Consider the following 23445-nt stretch of genomic DNA (forward strand, 5'->3'; position numbering starts at 1 on the left):
TGAGGGAATTGACAGTGGAGATGTCATTAAATGTTACAAAACGTGACAAAAAAACAAAACAAAACACAATTTAACTGTTAAACATGCCCTCTTCTCCCGTTAGTGTTTTTCCATCATGCTGTTCTCTTTATCTTCGTTTTTTTTTCTTTTCCATTTTCATGCAGGCTACCTCCCATATCTGCGTCACAGACACACAAACACAAAAAGAAAAGACACATGTACAAACATGAATACTAAAAACACAATACTTGAACACATTCACATTTTAGGGAAAATGCCACATAATTAAAGTAGCAGAGACTTCACAAGGAATAATAAACCTCCAATCTGTCAGTTAAATATTTTGAGCACTTCACTGCTGATGGAGTGGGTGGGTGCACCTGTATGTATGCGTCATAGGAACATGATCAGCTCCTGTGTGACAGTCACTGCAGCAGCCAGCTGAATTGAACTTAGGGGTGTTTTCATAACAGGAAGCCCAAATGTGAGCCAGCTATGGCCCACATGCTCCAGTGCAGACTGTAACTGCATCTAGGTTTTGGGTTTGTTTGAATTAGCATGAAGCTACAGAGTGATGCAAAAAGAAACAGCTGTGCAAGTGCGCTTGCACTTTGCCACATTTCAGTGTCTCAATAACATGTGCTTATCTTTCACTTGCAGTATTGGAAGACGTGAAGAAGTCTTAAGAGTGTCTCTTTGATATATTACACTACAAGTCAGTGATGATTTCAGTAGACTTAAAAACTTTAAGCAGGAGCAGCTTGTCCTGTAGGGGATGTGCAGCTTGGGGTATCTGTCTGAGGACCCCACATGTTGCCTTCACTGTACAAATAACAATTAGAGGCACATTCACTAAGGCTGTGCCCATTTTCTATTGACAGTATTCTGAATTACATAATGATATTAGTGTTCTGGGACACCCATCATGGGCTCTTTACTCAGCCTTTTGGAGACTGTGGACTGCAGCCAGAGTCTGAATCTGACTATGTGAAATGAAAAGAGCCTCATAAATCACCAGTCTTTTAATACCAGAGAACTGACATATAAATCACTTGCAGTCTGCATTATCCCTAGGGGGTATATCTGCTTTGCACTGTCAGGCTGTCTGTTTCCCAACATGTCAGTCTGGAAGACTTCACATCAGGATCACTATTATTATGGCAATCCTAACATTTAACAGAGCATGGTACAAAATATCCCAAACTGTGTCAGTGTCTCGTCTGAGAGGCTGGATGCCTGTACTGTATGCACAGTAGCACATTAAACTGTACAGTAGTGAACCTAAATACAACATTTAGTGCATTAAGTGGTTAGCAGGAGCTGAACTTACGATGGTGAAATTAAGTATTAAGTCTATAAAAATGTAGTCACGTGAGGAAGTAGTTATGAAAACTATATAAAAACAACTAAAACAAACCAATGACTAAAGGGACTGTTAAAAGAGGATATTACGCAGAAACCATCAAAGTTAAACACAGACGGATATTATGAATTATGCTTAGCACAGCAGTTCGACCAAATTACCCACTAGACTGTCTCTCATATGTCAGACAGTCAGACAGTCTAACTATATCAGTCTGTGTCATCTAACAGTGAACACTAAAGTTGTGAGTCACCAGGGCAAATCTGAACACTCTCTCTCACACAAACACACACACACACAGGGCCACGCACACTGATACAAAGAACAATTGTCTGATGTGATTAATTTTTTGTCAATAGTCTGTTTATTATTGTACAACAGTTAAATGAACTGTTGTCCACGGTTCATTGTAATAGTCTTATCTTATCAAGTTTAATCCTCAGCACTTTTTACTCTGACTCAACAACATGGTGGTGGAGGTTTTGTTCACCAGAATATTTGTACATGGTTACCTCCGTGCATCCTCGTCATCATGTCTATGGTCACGCAAAAACCAACAAAAGCTTTTGATTTATACCAAAAACATGACCACATGGTTTCTGACTCACGTGGGTCCAAACAAGCAAAAACAAAAGCAGCCGACAATCAACACAACAACCAAGTCAACTCGCACAAAGATGATGTCGAGGGAGAGAAGAAGAGAAGAAGGGGGTGTGAAGGGGGGAAAAAAAGAGGCATTGTAAGAGGAGAAAGGAGGAAAACAGCCCTAAACAAATTAAATTACATCCCTTCCTCGCATCTTCCCCTCACTCACTGTCTTCCTCTACCTCCTATTTTCTACTCCCTTGTTGTGCTGTTTCTTTTTCAACCGATTTTGCTGCCTCACTTTCTCTTTACCCCTCCAACCCCCTCAATTCTCTCTGTCAGTCTCTGTCTCTCCCTCTCTCTCTCCCCATGAGCAGACAGGCAGAGACAGGGAGGCTGTTGTTGTGCTTGCAGTCTGACACTATCAGCTCATAAATCCCTGTCAACAGCTTGTATGTCTCCTCTCCTCTCGTCTCCTCTCCTCCCTCCCTCCCTCCCTCCCTCCCTCCCTCCACTGGTGAAGGAGTGGAGGAACCCAGTGACCTGCCAATGAGGGTTTGACTGGCACAACCACACAGACGCACACACACACACACACACACACCCTAACATACACATTTTGGACAAGGAAGCTCACACAGAAACTTGGATGTTCTGCACACATAGATAGATAGATAGATAGATAGATAGATAGATAGATAGATAGATAGATAGATAGATAGATAGATAGATAGATAGATAGATAGATAGATAGATAGATAGATAGATAGATAGATAGATAGATAGATAGATAGATAGATAGATAGATAGATAAGCTATAAGAAAAACTGTGTTTCAATGATTCCTCATTCCTCTCCCTCCCTCTCCTTCTCTCTCTCTCTTCCTCCAACCCTGTCTTTCTTTCCCTCGGGCGATGTTTGCCGGCAGACAGTCGTCACTGACAAGCGCTTCCTGTGGTTGGGGTAAACACCTGGGTAATGAGGCCACAGTGCACAACAACCACCAAAACACACTCACACACACACACACACACAAAAATAACACTCCACCAAGGTTTTCAGCCCTCGTGCACGGCGTGTGCGGACACACACTGTCGGCACACAATCAGGTCATGCCAACACATAGGGGCACATACAGTCATGCATTCACACATAGGCACACAAATCCAGGAGATAGACAGGCACGGGCACGCATACACATAAACACACACTCAGCCACACATGCATACTGTATGCTTGGCTCAGACTGCTAAACAAGCACTGAGCCAACTCAGCCATGTCAGCCAAAACCCAATACCCAGACTGTCCGCAGTGCTAAAGGGCATGCTGCGGTGAGTTGAGGTGAGGGGGAACGAACCGAAGTCAAGCTTCTTCTATTCCTTCGCCGTCACTAAAAAGTGTGTTCTCCAAACTTAGACACAAATCTCATCCCCGAGCGTTGTCAGTGAGAAACTCAGTTTGAACAATTTGCAGTCTGCTTAAAGTCCTGACTGACTCCAGAGCAACATGTGAGAGCAGCTGCAGCGAAGTGCAGAGCTGTCAGTCTGATGGCTGTGTCACTAACGCTGTATGTCACTGGAAGAGTTTTTTTTTGTCCACTGAATTGATGAGCCATTAAAAGGGGAATCCACTGACCAATCTCTTAGCCTTATGCACATGTCACTCATGACAGGATAATTAATGTATGACTGACAACATAGGAGACTTAATTTGCAGCTAAATGATGGTCCTAATGGTCTTGTCAAACATGACTCTCACATCATAACTGACTGTTAGACTGAAGATAAGTTGATGAGTGAAGTTGCACTGAACGCACTCATTTGCTGAAAGCAGAATTGGAAATATCTGCTTGTTCTCCAGTCCCGGGGACTATTCACATTCAGCTCAATGTTGCCTGGACACATCTTGTGATGTGAAAATGAATCAGTTTTGGAATTGCTGGAAAGTGTATTTTATCACTTTTGAAAGAGTCAGGCCAACACTTTGTTCTTGCTTGTCTTTGAGATTCAGACGACTAAATACATGCTGGATCTATCTGGATACGCAAAGATGAAACTGATATCGATCTTCTCATGTGACTGTGGATTTGGCAGTATACACACTTCTGTCTTTTTTATCAGTCTTCTTTTCTTCTTTTTCCCCCTGTTTCCTTCATTTATGGAGAAAATGTTGCACTAATTCTCAAAGCTTAGAGCGTCGGACAACTTAAGAGAATCATTTTGAGGCAAAAGAGCCGGGCAATTTACCCAGTAACTGCAACCAATAGTGCATTTTCATGCCACTCTTGTTTCGTACAATGTTCTGTCATCCAGATTGATTTTTGTCACAACAGAATCACACATTACTGCTTCACTGCCTCAAAATATTGTGCGCATATCAAAGTCTCAAGAATGTTCCGTGTCAAAAGCACTGGAGTGCAAGTGATTCACTCAAGAATCATCTTATTGTGTTATCTCTGGACAATACGGCGCTGCCTGCATCTCATGTGTCACAGGAACAACAGGGAAGCCCGTGGTGAATCATCAACCCTGCCAGACTAACAAAGCTGGAAAAACCTTTTGCTGAGGTTTTAATGTCCAAAGGACGTCACACAAAAGCTTTTTGTGTTGTAACTTTGGCAAAAACAATTTCCACACTGTGATCAGTATGAACATATACATGTGTACATATGGCAGTGTCTGGTTGTGTGTGTGTGTGGCTGTGTGTGTGTGTGGCCCACACATGTCTTTGTGTGCAAAGGAAACGGCTGACAGTGAAAAATGTGACCAATTCTAATTTTAATTGCCAATGAAAAAAAACGGCCTCAATATTTATGGGTTCTGTCCAGATGAACAGAGGAGAAGGGTTTAAGCATGAAAGCATATTCCTTATCACAATTAAAAAGTGCTTTAACATGACTGCAATCCCTTGAAGTTAGATTAGCAGTAATATTGGAGAGATCGGCTCTGGCTTCGAACAATAGAAACTGAATGGGGAAAAAGAAATTATTTAACAGAGCCAAAGGTAATGCTTTCTTTTCGTTGTCGTTACCTTTTTTTTCCTAGAATTATCCTTATGCCATTTTCTATGGAACCACATTTTTCCCCTTTCTTTTGAACATGGAATTAATTCACGTGTACATGAAAATATATACTTGGAGTCCAACCTCAGGACTTGATTGAAAGAGGAGAGGAAAAAAAAAACTACTTTGACAGCACAGTTTGAGATCCTTTTAAAATCATTTGACGCTTGGAGCTACAGTAAAATAATCATCCCAGTTGTACGTGTGAAGCATGGCTCCTAAAGTGGTACGCCAATGTGAGTGACTTAATTGTAAAGATCTGAGACCATATGGTTACTGTGCAATGCAGCCTCTTACACACAAACACACACAGGGAAGCATATACAACCACACACACATTCACACCAAAAAACAACGTGCATTTCTGAGTTCAATTTCCCACATTACAGGAAAAAGAAAATGTAATTTAGCCAGTCCTTACATAAAGAAAGACAAACCCCTGGGAAGACACAGGGCTGCAACTGAGAGCTGTGTAATTAGAGAGAAAGAGTAGAGACAAAAAGAGAAGGAGAGCTTAACCCCAGGCACAGAAACAGGAAGAGAGAGAGAGAGAGAGAGAGAGAGGGAGAGGGAGAGAGGGGGTGGGGGGTGACAAGGTTGAGAAAAATCATCCCATGTTAACCTGAAAGAGAAAAGAGAGAGGAACAAGGAGGGCAAAACAGCAAACAGCGAGCAGCTGCTGAGGATTTACATGCTGTAAATTATTCATGTAATCAGCTGTAGGAGCACAGACACAGAGAGAGATGGAGACACAGACAACAAGAGAGAAGAAATATATATCTGGTCTGCAGAGATGTAGGGAGATGGAAAGAGAGAGATGTGCAACGACAAACATCTATTGGACAACAAAGAGAGGATGTAACACTTACCCTCACAGTCCTGTCTAGACCAGGTGACCCCGTCTCCTCCTCCCCGATTCTCGTTTGGATACACCTGGAAGAAAGAGTAAGCGTGTTTACATAGGCGTGTTGTTCTCTGATTACAAACACAACTTCAGGTTTCTGCTGTCAGGGTTTTGGATGACGACTAAACCTGTACCACAGGATGATGGTGTGATTTTGTATCATCTTTGAGCAGGTCGTCAACAAGCTTTGAACATAATGCCAGGATTTAAAGCTTTCCTTTTTCTTTTTCTTTTTTCTTACTGCGCCTTCACAGCATTTCATTTGTTTGTTTTCTATATTTATTTAAAATCCCCAAACACCCACAGTGTTTCCTTTTAGGTCAAGCACATATAGCATAAAGTGTTTTCAACTGTAGGTGTATGTGCAGCGCGGTGGTAAGGTGGTGGGAGTGTGCAGCCTGAACAACAACGCTGACCTTAAAAACTCCACCTGTTATCAGTGAAAGGAAGAAAAAAAAATACCATGGTGTCACTGCGTTGCTGTTTCTTTACCAAAATGTTTCACGCCTTGCTCACACCACAGTGAGAATGAAAGTGAGCTGCTCTCTGCTGTGTAAATAACTGCGGCGCAAGCTATGAGTTTGGACTTCTGCTTTAAATTGCTGTATGTTTTACACTTTACAAAAAGCAACAGAGTCAGGAACATTAATAAGGTATTCAGTGTATATGCTGTAGCTTCATATCCTGATTACAAATATCCCCACAGGCAGGATCCTGAATATTAACACCAGAGATGAACAGATACAGAGAGCAAAACCTATATGAGCGTGTTTGCTCATATGTAACAACAATTACATACGAGTGTAGCTCACTATGTTGGATTGGTATATTTTTTGCATTTTCTGTGTTTAGATCAATTAAATGGATGGAAGTAAAATGAAAAACCCTACATAAAGTAACATGTCAAACTTCACGCAGGATTAATCTCACTTTGTCGATATACAGTAATATCATATTTTCTTTTGCTAAAGTTGGTAAAAGAAAAATGAAAGCAAACAGAAAAAGTAAATATGCATGACTGTGTAATAGGAAAGATGATACACAAAGAGTCACAAAACACTATCACAGAAGAAAATTGAATACATTCTGAAAAAGGTTTCTCTGACTGCCTCGTAAATTATGTCACCACTTGTCTTGCTCCTATTTTCCCCGTCACCCTCTACTATAAACTATAGTATACAGAATACATAAGAAATACCACATAAAAATAACGACCTCGCTGCACTCATTGCACCCTCTCTCTCTCTCTCTCTCTCTCTCTCTCTCTCTCTCTCTCTCTCTCTCTCTCTCTCTCTCTCTCTCTCTCTCTCTCTCTCTCTGTGCTCAGTTATACACTCCGACGCCCAGGAGCTTTTTGAGAAGATGCTGATCCACAAATTCCCATGGGTTTGGTGGAGTGGACCCGAGCCAGTGGAAATTGCAAACAAACACTGGAGCTGCTGTGTGTGTGATGCGAGCGCAAACAACCTCAAAGCCCTCATTCTCACACATCACATCTGTATGTGCGATTGTGCATGTGTTCGGGTGTACGTGAAGGAAAAGTGAGAGAACGCGAGTGTGTGTGTGTGTTTGTGTGTGTATGTGTGTTTGATTGCAAGGCCTAGAAGGCGTTTCAAAGGCATTACAGCATTAGATTTATGAGGGCATTCTCAGTAACACTGGCAATAAAACAAAGATCCCAGCTCCTGTCAAAAGTTCATATTAGGTCTTAGAGTGGCGAGAGAGTGTGGGAGGGGGAGAGAGCAAGAGGGTGGAGGGTAAAGAAAGAGGTAAGACTGGGGGACAGGAGAGCAACTCCGAGAGACATTGAGAGAGGGAAAAAAGAGAGAAAACAATTTCAAAACAGGGAAAGAGAGAAACCTCTCATGACAGGCCAAAGGCGAGAAAAGGCCACAACCAACAATTCAAAGAGCAACCAAAAGAAACAGTCACCAGCCCCCCCCACCCCCCCTCCCCTCCTGTCTCTCCACCCCATGGTTTTAGTGGCCAAGCCCACACCACATTATGGGTCCCTGGGTTTTTTATAATGGCTGGGTGTGTTCTGATCCCGCACTAAAGTCATCTGCAGTTAAATCCCATTCCTAATTAGTGGTGGGAACCAGAATGAAAAAAGGGAATGAGCAGATCGGGTGAGGAACAATTAAACAGCACTAAGGGAAAACAATATTTTCAAACAATATTTCACATCATGTGTTGTGTTCTGCTGCCACATGAGGCACTTAGTGAAATCACAGTGCTGTGGATTTCAACTAAAGACTGAGAATATGGGTCACATTGCATCCCTCTCCTCTCCTATTGCTATCTGACTTATATTAAATAGGTTCTTTTTCCATTGTTGACATGTGGGGTGTTGGTAGGACATGAATGGATGGCAGCATCTTGAGAAAGTTTAAATGACACAGCTGTTGACAATTAAACTTGTAGGGATGTGTGAGTTCCATTAAAAACACATTGTTTAATGAGTAAATAAAGTTATTTATCTTGATTACTGTAACAACTGCAAACAGATGTGAATGATGAGCAACAGTTTGGAGGTGTAGAAGACACTATAGAATATAACAACTGTGTATGGTAACATACAGCACAATGTAAAGCATTCCATATTCATACAGTACAGCAGGTTAACCGCACAGACAACTCTGATTGAAGTCAAGAATCTTAGGAATGAAAGGTGTCAGTGTTGATTTATACATATATAATTGCGTGGTTACAGTTGACATGTCCGTCACTGAAACATGGCTCTGTGATGGGGGGTTGGTGGGCGTGGTGGGGGATTCAGGAACTGAGAATTCAAGGTGCAGCTGCACAAGTTTACATAATGTGATCTCTGATGGTATCGCTAAAGAAACAAGACGTCCAAGTGAGTAATTCTCGCCAGTGAATTCACCAGTATTAATAATAACACTGAAACAGGAACCGATACACGTCCACACTCAGACACTATTCTAAATGTGCCCCAGTGATGAATTATTGTTCTGGTAAAATCAAAACCAAAGCTCAGACATAAAACAACACATCCTGCTGGATGCACCAAGTTTGGCCATCTGCTGTGAGCCTCATGGAGAACAACAGTCTATTGACTATGTGGGGAAATCCCTGTGACAGCGCGTCTGCAGTCTATCTATAATACCCCACTTTCTGTGAGTGCTGAGCAGCTTCTCCTACTTTAAGATACATTCCAGACTCACATATTTCTTTGCCATTTATTTCTTTATAAGCTGCTCTCCATCCCTGAAAACTGTCTCCATACTGTAAATTGGATTTTTAACTATTGTGGGGCTACATCAGCTACAACAAAAGAGACTTTAAAGCCCATGAAACCCATAGTTAGAGAAAGGCTGCGTATGTCAACTATGGAGAATGCTGGACTTTAAAGTAATGGGAATGAATCACAGCTGTTGCAGGTCGCAAATGTAATGGTTTTTGGATTAGAATTGGATTGATTTTTTTCTTTTTTCTTTTTTTTTGTAGCAAGATGCGACACAATGCTGACTGTTCAGCCTCACCCTCTGCTGCTTATGTGTTTCTCAGTTCGCTGCAAGGAGCACATTGTAAATCTCACATGACACATATCATAACATTTGATCTTGTGAAACTTGTTAGTTCACAGACAGGCTCTTGGCTGTGGCACAGTGATCCAGCAAACCATTATCACTCTCCGGCGTACACTGCGGCAGTGAGCTAATGTTTGTCTCTGAGTTAATTGATCTAGGCTGCAAGCATGCATTCAGCTCTTAAATGAAAGGCAGCGAGTGTCAGTTTTTGATTATGGATCGCTGTTGTTGGCAAATGGTTGGTAAATGAATCCTATTAGAACTAAACGCATTTCTGCAAAAGTTTTTGTCCTGTTCTTTTATTTGTTTCTGTCTTTTCATTTCCTCTCTATTTTCTAGTCAACACAGTTTTTTTTTCTTTTCTTTCTCTATGTTATGTTAGAAGCCAAATGTGCTGACTCGCAGCATGGACATGATGTCAACACACTGGTATGCTCCTCCGTCTCTCTGGGGGTGGAAGGGCGAGTTTATATTTGACTGACAGGTGGTGAGTCAGGCCACTCACTGTGGAATGAGTGCAGAAAGCAACAAGGAAAGCAGCGAGAGGGAGAGAGGGAGATTATGACTGAGTGAGTGTACCTACTGAGCAATTAGGAGTCAGATTAATTGGTTGGTTGTCCCTTCATTGGACCGTTATTAGCCAAGGTGCTCCTCTCTGGAAACCATTTAAATGTGAGCTAATTGACGTAATTGTCCTGAAGATGACAGAACTCCTGTGGTAAAACAGATCACAGTACACTGCTGCTCTGTGGTTAGCAATGAACTAAATGGTAATTGACAAAATGTTGCAATTCAGTGAGAAGAGGCAGTGGTGAGAGGAAGAGATGAAAGACAGCAGGAAGGGAGCGAGGACAGAGAGTTGAAGCAAGAGGAAGAAACAATATTGTGTGTGTGTGTGTGCGCGCACATGTTTAAACAGCATGAAGTTGAGGTCATGGAAACTTAAACGCCTGTGTGCTTTGGCCTGCGGATTAGCCAGGACATGCCTCTACTCTGGCAGGAATGCTTCATTATCACACACACACACAGACACACTATACACAGACACACACACAAATGCACACACACATGCACACACAAGGTCAGGCATGGAAATTAGAGAGTGTTTGAAATGACCTTGTGAGACCACTTCTACAAACCAGTTAAAAAGTTTATAGGATTTATAAATGATCCATCCCAAGCACATATCACATAATATATTGAAGCTAGGTGCATTGTATATTTATGAACTCACTAACTCATACACTTTAAATCTTGATACTTTGTTAATATTTAAATGTGTGTTGAATATTTGATTGCATATAATCAATGAAATAGTTATTATCAAAAAAGGAGCATATATTTTTAAACCTCCCTATCAGTGTATTTGTAACTCATGTGATGGAGCATTCATGCTGAGCATCTCGCATATCGCTGTAGAAGATCAGGACGAGTCAGCCTCCAAAATAAGCTGTCATGGAGATTAGATCCCATCAGCAGCATTCAGGATTTTGCCCAAGTTTGCAATATCGTTCATTAAAAAGACATCAAATTATGTGACAAAATGACGGGGAACTATATGTTTTTCAGAGATATGATATAAACCAATTAAGAGCAGTGTCTTTGCTTGCATGATCTCCGAGATGATCAGTCCGATAAACAAGTATTCACTTACATCTTCCCTGCTGAAAGAGGTTCTTTGGTAACTTCAAGTAAAGCAGTGTCTCAGTGCTGTGTCTTGCCACCAAAAATCAGACAACTTCCTGATTTCCAGATCTTGCTGATGCGAAGAAGTGGCTGGGTGAGTGCAGATATTTCAAGCATTTTATCAGAGAGATTCAACAAAAGTGTGAAAATGAAGTGTTCCTCAGCTTAAGTGCTGAGTGGCTTCAACTTAACACCATTCTGAAACAATGCTTTAACCATAGTTCCTTTTTTATGTATATTTTACATTATTAACAGAGCAGGTGCATGGGAAATAAAAAGGCTTGCGTTAAGTTGAATAGAGTGTGACACATCCATAATTAACATCTGTGCTATATCAGATTAATACAGTTAAATTACATTCATAAATGTTTTCATATAAGCCCCCACATCCCTGCTTCATCTGGACCGTCTGGAAGTACAGCATTTGAAATTACTGCAGCCAATAGAATTAGCATACCTAGACGTTATGATTTTTATGTAAAATTTTATTACGAAAACTTTGTTTAGTCTGTGTGTTTTAAAGACATTAAACCAATGAAAGCAAGCATTTAACTATAAATTAATGAGCATATTTCCTGCTGAGTGCTGTACATTCTCCAATGAGATAAAATCCACCCACCACCTGGAAAGTATTACAGTAAGTTACAGTGCGGCATATCTTTTCCCTTAGCGAACAGGAAACGGCTTATTTCTCCTGAGTAGACCCTGTCCCGGCTAGGGAAGTGGCTAACCACATGAAGCTGGTGTGATCCAGTCTGTTTACACACGGTAATTTGCACAGGTGAGAGAGGATGGGCCGCCGGGATGAATACAGCAAAGCCTTGTTTAGCCCTCACCATGGAGAACTGGGGGTCATGAGTGGAAAGTTTCATTCATCGCGCCCAGACTCAGCTTTGAAATCACATACCGTATGTAAAATAAATATTCGTTCACAGTTTTAGAAATAGTTCAAAAGTGTCATTTCAAACTGCGAATGGTACGACAGCAAAGGACGGGCAATTAAACTGTATTAAATCTGTATTTAATTCTGATTGACCTGAATATACAACCACATAATACCCTAAACACACACACACACACACACACACACACACACACACACATAAACACACACACACACACACACACACACACTGCAGTCTAATGTAACATGGCCTTGAAATCTAAGCGGCTAAAAGTGACTTTATAATAACAAACTTGCCTTGAGCCACACCTGTGGAAAACACAGTGGTACAGTGGTTAGCACTGTCCTTCAAAGCAAAAATGTCATGACTTTTCTTTTTTTTTTTTTTTTTTTACACTACATTCTACATTTGTTGTTGTTTTTTCTTCCATATGTGTAGCTTTGAATCAGGTCACTTTCCTCCAGTGTGAAGACATATCAGGTGAATTGGACTGGAAAGGAGCTCCCCACCCCACTCCATAGCACGCAAGGCTGGACTCCAAATATACTTTCAAGTGAATGAATTACAGTCACAATTAAAAAGAAAATCCCCCTGTTTTTTTTTTTTTACAAACATGACTTGTCTGTCGGGACTTTTAATTGGAGCTATTTCAATCTGTCTGTCGTTAAACATCTTTAAATGTGGACTCGCCTGCTTCCCTTTCTTGGCTTTCCTGTGGACAAGTGGTCAAGTGTGCTCATTAGGTCTGTTATGTAGACTGCGAGTCTTGTGACAGTGTTGTGGAGCTGTCGCTGGCAGGGCAAAGACACAAAAGTGTCAGTCTGACCCGGTCACATGGGCCTTATGAGACAGGCACACAAACAGAAGTAAACACCCTGACATGCCTCCTGCAGCTCTGCGTCATCCTTGTACTAAGAGAGAAAACACACAGAGGCCTCGTTGTCGAGATTATTTTTAGTGAAAAGTCGTTCTAATCTTAGTACATTTCTTCATTATCCCCTCTTCATTCTGCCTCTCCAACCTCCCATCTCTCCCTCCACTCTTAATTTCATTATCTGAGGTTGCTGCCGGATGTTGTGTTTCAGGTTTCGTCCGCCTCCCAACCCCTCATCAAGGTTACTGTAGAAGGTTACCTTTTCTCACTTTCCTCCATCCTTTCTAAAACAGCCCACCATCCATCCTTACTCCTGTTGTTTCGCCTTCGTTAGGAGGTTATTCAGACTTATTTACAACTCTCCCTCCCTCTCCTCTCCCCCCAATCACTCATTCATCCGTCATCTTCACTGATTGTCCATCACTGATGCAGCCATCCCTCCATCTTTACCATCCGTCTTGAGCGGTGGTTGTTTATGTGTGTTTGACTCAGTGCCACGCTGTTTACTGACCGTCCTTGCTTTTTCTTTTTCTTTTTTTTTTCTCTTTTCTGGACTGCTCTCCTTCAACTCTTTAGCCTGTCCTATTCATTATAACTGCTTTCATCCCTTTCCATCCATCTATCATTTCAGAGCAGAGTTTTTGAAGTTTACTATCTATAAAAATCACTGCTTTCTTTCTCCATCCCTCCATCCAGCTCTCTCACCTTTACTGATAGTTGAGTCCTTTTTTCCGCTATACCTCTTTCATCATCCCTCTCTTCCCCGTCCCTCTTTCTCTCCCTCTCTCTTAGTGAAGCTATTTGAAGTTTATTTGGGTTTGTTTATCCAACATTTCTCATCTTACCCTCCCTCATTCCCTGCCAGTCCACTTCTCCACTTATTCCCTCTACATTTACGAAAGTTATTTCACTTGCAGACCATATGTACTGTAGCTCCCTGTTTGTGAGATCACATACAGGCAAACGTTGCGGTCGATGCTTATTTCTCCCCTCAGATGAAAGGATGCAGAAAAAAAAATCACAAATATCTGACCAAAACAAACCAGGCTAGACAGTCAACACCACCCCATATAATGGGACTGTGGATGTGAGTGAGGGGCATGAAGCATAAAGTTTGAAGGGAGGCTGGCTGAGACGCAGATGCACATAAACACACACACATACATGCATAGTCACACAGATACAAACCCTGTCGGATGTCCATCCCACACTTCAGAATTTATTTTATTTTTTTCTGCTTTTATTTATGCAGCAAATCCTCTTTCAAATCCAGCTCACACCCATTCGGCTGACTGACCGGCTGCCCTCTGTTTCCTTTCAAAGTGTAGAATTTCATAGACCTTGAGCAAAAAAAATGGAAGATCGGGTGAAAGGGAGAGAGAAGAAACACAGCTAAGGTAATAACCTGATTTCGCCTCAGTTGGTTTTGATTTAAGAAAGGAAGAGTGTGTCAGAAAAGCAGCAGGCGCTCTCCTGTCTCGATTTCATGCCAGATTTTTTGAAGAGAGGAGCGAGGGAGAGGGATGGAGGCACGGGCTGAAAGGAGAGACAAACTGAACAAAGAGAGATAGAGACAGTGAATCACACCCCATGCCAATGAAATGAAGTGAACTGACACAAAGAGACAGAGATACCATTGAGAAAATGAGTGCGCTACAGAGAGAGAGAGAGGGGAAGGGAGATGGAGAAGGACGAGTGGGAGGGTATTACCAATGAATGAATTTTTAATAGCTCTCAGATCAGCCATACCAGGAGCACAAACACAAATAAATACCTCACCTACATAATTTTAACCTGTTTTGATAACAATGTAGCAACAGTATGTTATTTTTTTTTTCCTACCAGCATGATTCTTAATCAGTCAGCAAACATGACAGTGTACCTGACACCAGATAGCAAGGGCCCTGACAACAAGACAGGCAGGGACAGAGAGGCTTCTGGGTAAACACAGCCTTGCATGCCACTCACACCACACACACACACACACACACACACACACACACACACACACACACACACACACACACACACACACACACACACACACACACACACACACACACACACACACACAGCCAGTTGATTACCCCAGGTGTCTGTATTCACACATGAGGAGCATTTGAATTTTAAACTCCTCCAAAAACATGTGTCAGCCCTCGCCCATCTGTCTGTCACCCTGCAATGCCCTGACAATAGCACGAGCACAAATTAATGTAAAGCTGGAGGAATGTGCCAATTTAGCCCAATTTCCTGCTTACAGCATCAGACTTTTCTTTCAAATGTGTATTTTTTTAGCATAATACATGAGGCGTGCCATTTTCCTTGCCAAAAGCATCTCCATATCAACGAGGATGTCCCAATTTGCCGATCCTGAAGCACATCCCAATTTAGTGCTTAAAACATTACAATTTTAGCAGCTATATTCAAATGTACACCTCTGCACAAGACAAAAAAAGCAGGGGGGGCTACTCTAGAGCATTTTGCCACTCACGTTTTCTGTTTTTTAAGCATGTCAGGAAAAAGAATAACTAAAAATAGTTCTCACTCTAGCAAAGATATTCTGGTTTTATTAGAAGATCTCGGTTTATCATTTGTGTCAACCTGGGAATATCTGCAACTTCAACTGGATTTATTCTGTCTTCATTTTACCTGAAGATGAATTTGTCCATGTGCTTTCTATCAAAGTTGTAGTTTGGTCAAGCAGAGGATTGAAAGAGTGTGTGGTTAATATTTGTGTTATGTAAAGTGAGTATAGCAGAACTTTGTTCAGCTTTGTTTAACTATGATACACATGACCAGGTTAAAAAGAAAAATAGAGAGAGAGGCAAATTCAACTTTGATTTCAGGAGAAGGGCCAGTCCTAATGAATTAATAGAAGTATTAACTGACTAACAAAAGCAAAGTGCAGCAAGTGTCAACTTTACCATTATTTATCTTAGGCAAATACATTTCTCCCTTGTCTGTTATGCTCTCATTGCAACAGCTATAACTGCCTCAGAATCCGTGCAGTAATATCTTGTACAATAATAACACTATCAGCATAGCATGATGCATGCAGCTTATTAAAAAAAAGGAAACAAAAAAAAAAACAGAATAAAAAGCTGTATACAAGGCTTTCAATGTGGTGATGGTAATTGCTTCCTTTGAGGCTGGTAACTGTCAACAAGACAACCTCAGGCATAATACTAAAAGATATAACAATGATGAAATAAATAATGGAGCCCATATATGTAAGTCAGTGAGGAGTCAAGGAGGAGAAGTAGTCTTCTGAAAATCCAAAATCATCACTTCTCAGTTCTTATTGTTTAATTTTCATCCCTTATGTTTGATTGTGCTCTACGGTAATTATATTAGTGGGAGTTGTTATTCACAGGTTGGAAGCAGTAACTCAGCAGCTGGCTTGTTTAAGAGCAAAGCCAGGAAGGTACATTTTTGTGATATGCAATTGTATGAAAAGCACCATACACATACAGTACATATTGGTTGTATTTCCTGCAAATGTAGAAATAAGGCAGAATAATTGAAAAAAACATTCTATGCACCTGTGCAACATTTGGGTCTGTTTGGTTAGCATCCAGAGGAAGAATGAAAGCTTGTAGCTTACGTGGGATTCAGGAGTGGTAGCCTATTTGAACAAAATGAGGAAAGAGTGAAGAGCCAGGCGCCCAATGATACAGGTGTTGTCTTTTTTTTTTCCAGTGATGGAATTCAAATCATTTCCCACCCTTTGCAACAGAGGGGTAAAATGATCAATATTCAGATCCTTCTCTGCTGTTCAAGACGTCTGCTGAGTTTTCAATTTTATTTGTAACGCAAGGGATTGATTTAAATTCCATCCAGCAGTGTCAAAATGCTGTTCCATCTTTGAAGGGCAAGTTTTAATAAGGTTTTATTAAGTAAAATGGATCAACGACCTTTGAGATTTTAGGGTTTGGTTGTTTCTCTGTTGTATCCTCTCTCCCAGTGAGATTAAATCATAATGCACCACACTGGCCTTGTGCAAAATGTGATTAATCCGACTTGATTTAATTAACATATAATTCTCCCCCCCCCCCCTTAATTCTGCTCCTGCTTTACTTTCTAACACAAAGTAGCAGATGTAATCAGAACAGCTGTCACGTTTCTGGTAGGATGAAGAAAGAAAAGAAAAAGAGACAAGAGGAGAATGACTGTAGGAAAAATACAGTGTTACTCTGTAAGCCTGCCTTTGTTTACCCTTGTTTATGCTTAAATCCATGGTTTTATTGTTGCCTTTAAGAATGGTAAACAGCTCTGCTTTCCACTCCCTCCTTCTATCCAGTCATCCATTCATTCATCAAGCTTTCTTCACTCTGCTGCAAATGTTCTTTGGGTCAGACTCTTGTTTTCCCTGCCTGTCAATTGGCCTCTTCCCCTCCCTTTCTTTCTCTCTTTCTCTTTCCCTCAGTTTTGACCCTGTTTATATAACATACAATTGTGTCCCCTTGTATGTGTCTGTGCTGCTGTTTACATACACAGAGCATATAGTGCATAGGAATTGGCACATAGCACTGTCTGTCATTTGGCTTTAAAGGAGCTATGTGCAAGTTCAGCCAACATTAGCATTAACAGCTGTTTACTCGCCAGTCTTTCTGAGAGCTGCAGTGATTTTGTTTACAAGAAAAGAAGTTCTTCTTCCTCAGGGCAGACTGGACGATACAGTGACTCGCTATCGGAAAGGCCAACTAGAGGAAGCTTTGCTAGCTGGATAGCACGCTAGCCTCAGCTGAAGAAAATACAAAGCAAAACAAAGGGGTTCCTGTCCACTGCTGGATACTGCTTGATGCTAACATTAGCTATCAATAGCGAGTTGTTATTTTAACAACTTGCATGCTGATTCTAACTACATTTGTTTAAATGGCTCACAAGGATATAAAGCTACAACTATGGTCATAAAAATAATAGTAGCAGCAGTCGACTGGGAAACAAACAAACATTATGACACACTAGATACAGGATATCTGAGGGGCCATATTTGTTTATGTGATTTAAAAATATTCATGGGTGATAATCTGTGGATGTACTATGTTACTGTTAATGATGCTCATCAAAAATAAAACGGATGCATACACAGTGTATGTAGAGTGTGTGTTAATGCAGTATAAGCACTCACTGAAATGTACAGCTGTAACATATTTAACGATATCATATAGAAGCAGTGGTATTCCTTCCTGCACCTATTCTTATTACTGAGGGCTCTAACAATGACTCAAATTAAAACTCCTATTAATCCGACAGTGTAATCCTTCCATTGCATGGAGCAGTCTTTTCAGCTTGAGTGTGGATTAGAGAACAGTGAGACCCTGTGTTGGTGGTCACTGGTGTATAACACCTCATAAAGATAATATGCAGGGTGTGTGTGTGTGTGTGTGTGTGTGTGTGTGTGTGTGTGTGTGTGTGTGTGTGTGTGTGTGTGTGTGTGTGTGTGTGTGTGTGTGTGTGTGTGTGTGTGTGTGTGTGTGTGTGTGTGTGTGTGTGTTTCCTGCTGTGCTGGTGGTCAGCATTGTATAGCACAGAAAGCGTGTGTGTGTGTGTGTGTGTGTGTTGGGGGGTATGGTGTACATGTGGATAATGTGCTTCTTTTCTTCCTTTGTGGTTACCTGGTGAAGGGGAAAATCCCTATGAGGTGGTCTTCTCGCAATGTGGACTACAAAGAAGGAGGCCTGTAACAGAGGAAACAGTGAATTAATAAAATAAGCCCCCTGGGTGGAACACTCTTTCTAGTCAGAGAGCTCAGAATTAGCATGGAGGGGAGAGTTTGGTTGGAATAAACAGAGGTGGAGACAAAATACTAGTATTTAGTAAAACTTGATGCATTCAGACTGTATACACCTTGATTCAGTAAGGGATTACAAGTAGCTATAGTCATCTAATCTCATGTTTTTCTCTTTGTCACCAACACACTTGCTTATCCACAGACCTTATTTGGGATGATCATCCTAAATTAGTTTCTTTTTATTCTGAAAAACAACTCAAAATCAGCCTTTTTTCTCCTAAAGTAATTGAAGCAACAGAAGACTCTTTGTCATCCTGCCTCCCTCTTCACCCTCTCTCCGGCAACTCATCATCTTTCTCATACTGCATCCCTTATTTGTATGTACAGTATCTCTAAGTATCTATAAAATCCTAATTCCAACCCTCATAGTGACAGGGTAAGCAAATACACCTCTTGACCCCACTGCATCTCATTCCCTGAGATCATTTGCTAAACGCAAATTGGAACTTGTGGGCAAAAATGCAGATGGCGAATGGGAAATTTAAACAGCAATAATAAAAAACATTTATATCCCTCTGCTGCCGTATAGGAAAATCTATATGGCACAGCCTTCATACAATCATGAAAAGATATTGGTCAGAGATGCACGGCTGCACAGCCCTCACCGGAGCTTGGAATGAATGTATTCATCACGCACTGTTGTTGCATCCCAAATGGGGACAATCTTAAAAGGTGGTCCTAAACATAAAAACAGTTTATCTTCATTTGAGGCAACGATGCATAGTGATGTTTGTGTGAGTGTGTGTGTGGCCATGAATCTATAAAGAGATGTACAATATGTACTCATGGCTGACTTTTATTGCCATGAAAACAGGAGCCACTAGTCTACAGTAGCAAACCATCAGATATTGTTCCATGAGCTCATAGTGAAACCACATAATGTGCAAATCACATGTTTTTCAAACTTAGTACTATTCACACATTTATGATTTTGTCGGTGTTACCCAGATGATGGGGTGGTTTTAACAACAGAGAAAAAAGACCAGGAAAACTAAACTGAATGGCTTCTTAATTTGGAAATGCAACATGTTGTTGATATAAAGGATGTTTACATTTTGCTATTCATAGTTAACATTGCCATTTTCACATAGCAGTCTTGACACAAGTGAGGGCATTATAACAATGGTTAAACCATTGTTATACAAGAAGAGATTACAGTCCCTTCAGTTCAAGAAAAGAAGGGCAAAAACAAGAGGGTTACTTTCCACCAGTGGAGAGTAGAGTTGTTCAGATTCTGATACCAGTATCGGAAATGCCTCTGAAAATGCTGGTACTGATATCGGCGAGTACTGGAGCCAAGGCACCAATCCGGTACCACGTGGACAGGCATCTGTTTACAAGTTAGCACCGTTAGCGTGGCTACAGTCAAACTCTGGTACGGTCTGTTTATAAAACGAAATGACCAGTGCTACAAATTAGGGCTGTCAGTTTTTAGAAAAACGAGGTTCGAACAAATATTGAATGACCCGTAATTCGTTCGGATATATTTGAATATTACAACGCCCCGGTGCACGCCGCGACACCACACCAGCGGTTAATATGGGCACAGAAAGTAAACTGGCTCCGTTTCTCGGCTATTCGCGGCCCTTCCGCGTCCGGTGGACGTTCCGCGGCGCTATGCAGGCACTGGGCACTACAGCCAAAGACGGCAAATAGAGTATCTTTGCTGCAGCAGGTCATTACTGCTCGAATACGAACTTTTCCCCCCACATTCGAACGAATATTCGAATGTCGAATAAAAAGTGACAGCCCTACTACAAATTACCCGCATACTTGTGTAGTGTGTACAGTACGTGTGTACTGCGTACGTGTGACTCCGACTCCATTGTTAAAGTTTAGCATATGGTATTAGAACATCTCTAAGAGACATCTCTTGGTGAGTAAAAACACAAGTGTGATACTGAACTAGCAGCATCTTGACTGGACTAGAAAGTAAACCGCTGTTGAAATTGGATATGAAGCAACAACAAAACTACAACGATGCTCCTTCACAGTCCTACTTGCTTTCTAAGCTCTCTGCGACACATTTCTTGTGTAGTGGCACCAACATCTTGCCCTTATATCAGCACTTCTTGTGATCTCAGCGCCATTTTCTCCTGCAGCACTTTATCCATTTTTGCAGGCCGACTGGAATATTTCCCCAGCCCACCAAAACCAAACTATTTTTAGAAAATCTTGCTGTATTCATGCAGGATAGATGTACCCTGGACGTTCTGTAAAAAAAAAAATATGGGTGGGCACACACAAAGTGTCAGGTACAGTGCAGAACAAAAATCTCCTAATCCCCTAACTCTTTGCTATTCATTATTATTTCACAGGGCAGTCGTCCCAAATACATAAGGCCCTTACCCTGCTCAGTCCAGTCTGCCAAGCTCCAACTCTGGGTTTGATGTTTCTCCAACATCCAACAAGCTATGATTATTTCATTCCTTTTTTTAACATAACACATCAATTATTCAGCCTTTGCTAGACCAGATTTGATTTTTTTGATTTAACAAAAATGACTGCGCGCACGTGTGTGTGCGGGCGCGCCTCCACCCCATCCAAGGGGAGACTGAATATAAAATGTTCCACTAAGATAATACCTCATGCCTTAGATGAGTGATGGATGGTGAAGAGGGTGGAGTAGAAGAAAAAAGCAAGTACCCTGGAATAAATGATAACTGCATTAGCATAGGATAGCAAATGCTCCTTTCACTCGAAAATAAATTGCCTCCCATCCTCATGGCAAGCTGTCCACACAACAAGTGTAACTGTGACAGCGAGTAGTGTGTGTACAGTATGTGTGTCTGCGTGTGCGCAAGTTTTCTTGTGCTCATTCCTCTGAAGTGCAGCACTGCTGTAGCGGCACCGCAACACACATAAAAAAGATTAGAATATTACACATTGACACAAATCCATTACCTCCAGCTTTTGCAATGCAATTAAGTAATTTCAATCACCCATTGGGTAGCAATAGTAAACTTTTAGTCCCAAAATGTATAACATTTCTCAAAAGCATTTCATTGTTAAATTAATTAGCACGCAATGTACAAGTCTCTCATCAATTCATACCTTTACAAAAACGCCTCCTTTATCCTTTGGCCTCATTTCCTCTCTCCTTCTGCCTTTCCCTCTCTCTGTCGCTCCCTGTCTCTGTCTCCTTCTCCCCTGCCATTCCTCTCCTCTTCTTACATCCTCATCTCTGCTAATGAGCCCACTTAAATCTATGCCAAAACACAAACAGCAAGAGAAGAAGAAATAGGTGCAGTGCTTACTGGAAGCTCTGTTTGTTAAAGGATTCATCATGTGCTGTTTTCAATAAATAATAAATGCAAACGCTGACTTTTGTCTGCAGACGAGACTTCGGGACATGAATTATGCATTGTTATTCCTGGATAGGGCAATACAGGGACAGGGTGGCTTTGTGTGTGTGTGTGTGTGTGTGTGTGTGTGTGTGTGTGTGTGTGTGTGTGTGTGTGTGTGTGTGTGTGTGTGTGCAGTAGATCCCTGGTGCAAGCTGTGAATACAGTTTCTGAATCTTGCAATCAGGGCCCTTATGTGGACACGACTCTCTGAGATGACAACTCTTAAGACATTGTTTTGTGTGCAAATACATCAGTGTTAAGCCCCTGGAAGTTCATTTTGACTTTGTGTTCAAACTTAAGTCATGCAGAGGGATCCAAAACTGCACTGTTCAACTACTATCATTGCTCATCAAGTCTTTATATTGGTTGAACGAAAATCAGGATGCGTGTGTGTTTTTATTCTCGTGTCCTGTGTGTAGGAGGTGTGTGAGGTGGCCCTCCCAGCACATTTTGTGTTTACAATATTTTTCCATTTGATCTCTACTCTCTCCCTTCTCTCCTCTCTTTTCCTGCCTTTTTCCTACTCTGTAATCATTACGACAACAAAGGAAGCCACGTTCCCGCTAGACAGTGCAAAGGTTCCACTAGCGATGCTAAAATGTACGTGTGCATGTTTTTTGTTTTTTTTCCCCTGCTCCTCGTCTCTTGTCACTGTGGAACATGAGTGGAAAACTTGATTGAAAATCAGGAAAAAAGGGAATAATTACAAAGGGGAGAAAGGCGCCCATCCACCCGCTACAGCAATCATCAGTGATCTCTGCTGTCATTTCACTCCGCAGTAAATAAATCATCAAAAGAAACAAAGGGGAAACAAATATGCAAATAAACCCCCAAAAAGGCCAGTAACATCGGCCTACCGCCACATGGGAAGAATAGTGGTGGATTATTATCATGGCAGGTTATGGTTGTAATGAATCTGATTTCCTCTTGTTTCATCTACCTTGACAGTACTGAAGTCACACATACACTGAGAGAGAGAGAGAGAGAGAGAGAGAGAGAGAGAGAGAGAGAGAGAGAGAGAGAGAGAGAGAGAGAGAGAGAGAAACCTGAAGGGATTTGACGGTTTGATTGAGGAGGGAAAGGAGGGAGGGAGGGAAGGATTAAGGACAAGGGGAATGGAAGGATTGAGGGAGGGGGGAAGGAAAGGCAGGGAAGAGGGGCAGTCGACATTGGAGGGGAGAAGAAAGAGATTTGGGAGGGGAAGGGAGGAAAGGAGGGAGGGAAGCTTTTGAGGTTGTATTCGACAGTGCTGTGAAAGGTAGCCATCAAGGGCTTTGATGAAAAGTGCAGGCCTTCTAAAGCTTAGGAGTGACAGCATATGATTTGGTCAAAGCATGAAGCTTTTCAAAGGTAGACATTCTCACTCCCATTCA

Source organism: Trachurus trachurus (genome assembly GCF_905171665.1).
Source record: "Trachurus trachurus genome assembly, chromosome: 16".
Classification (NCBI taxonomy): domain Eukaryota; kingdom Metazoa; phylum Chordata; class Actinopteri; order Carangiformes; family Carangidae; genus Trachurus; species Trachurus trachurus.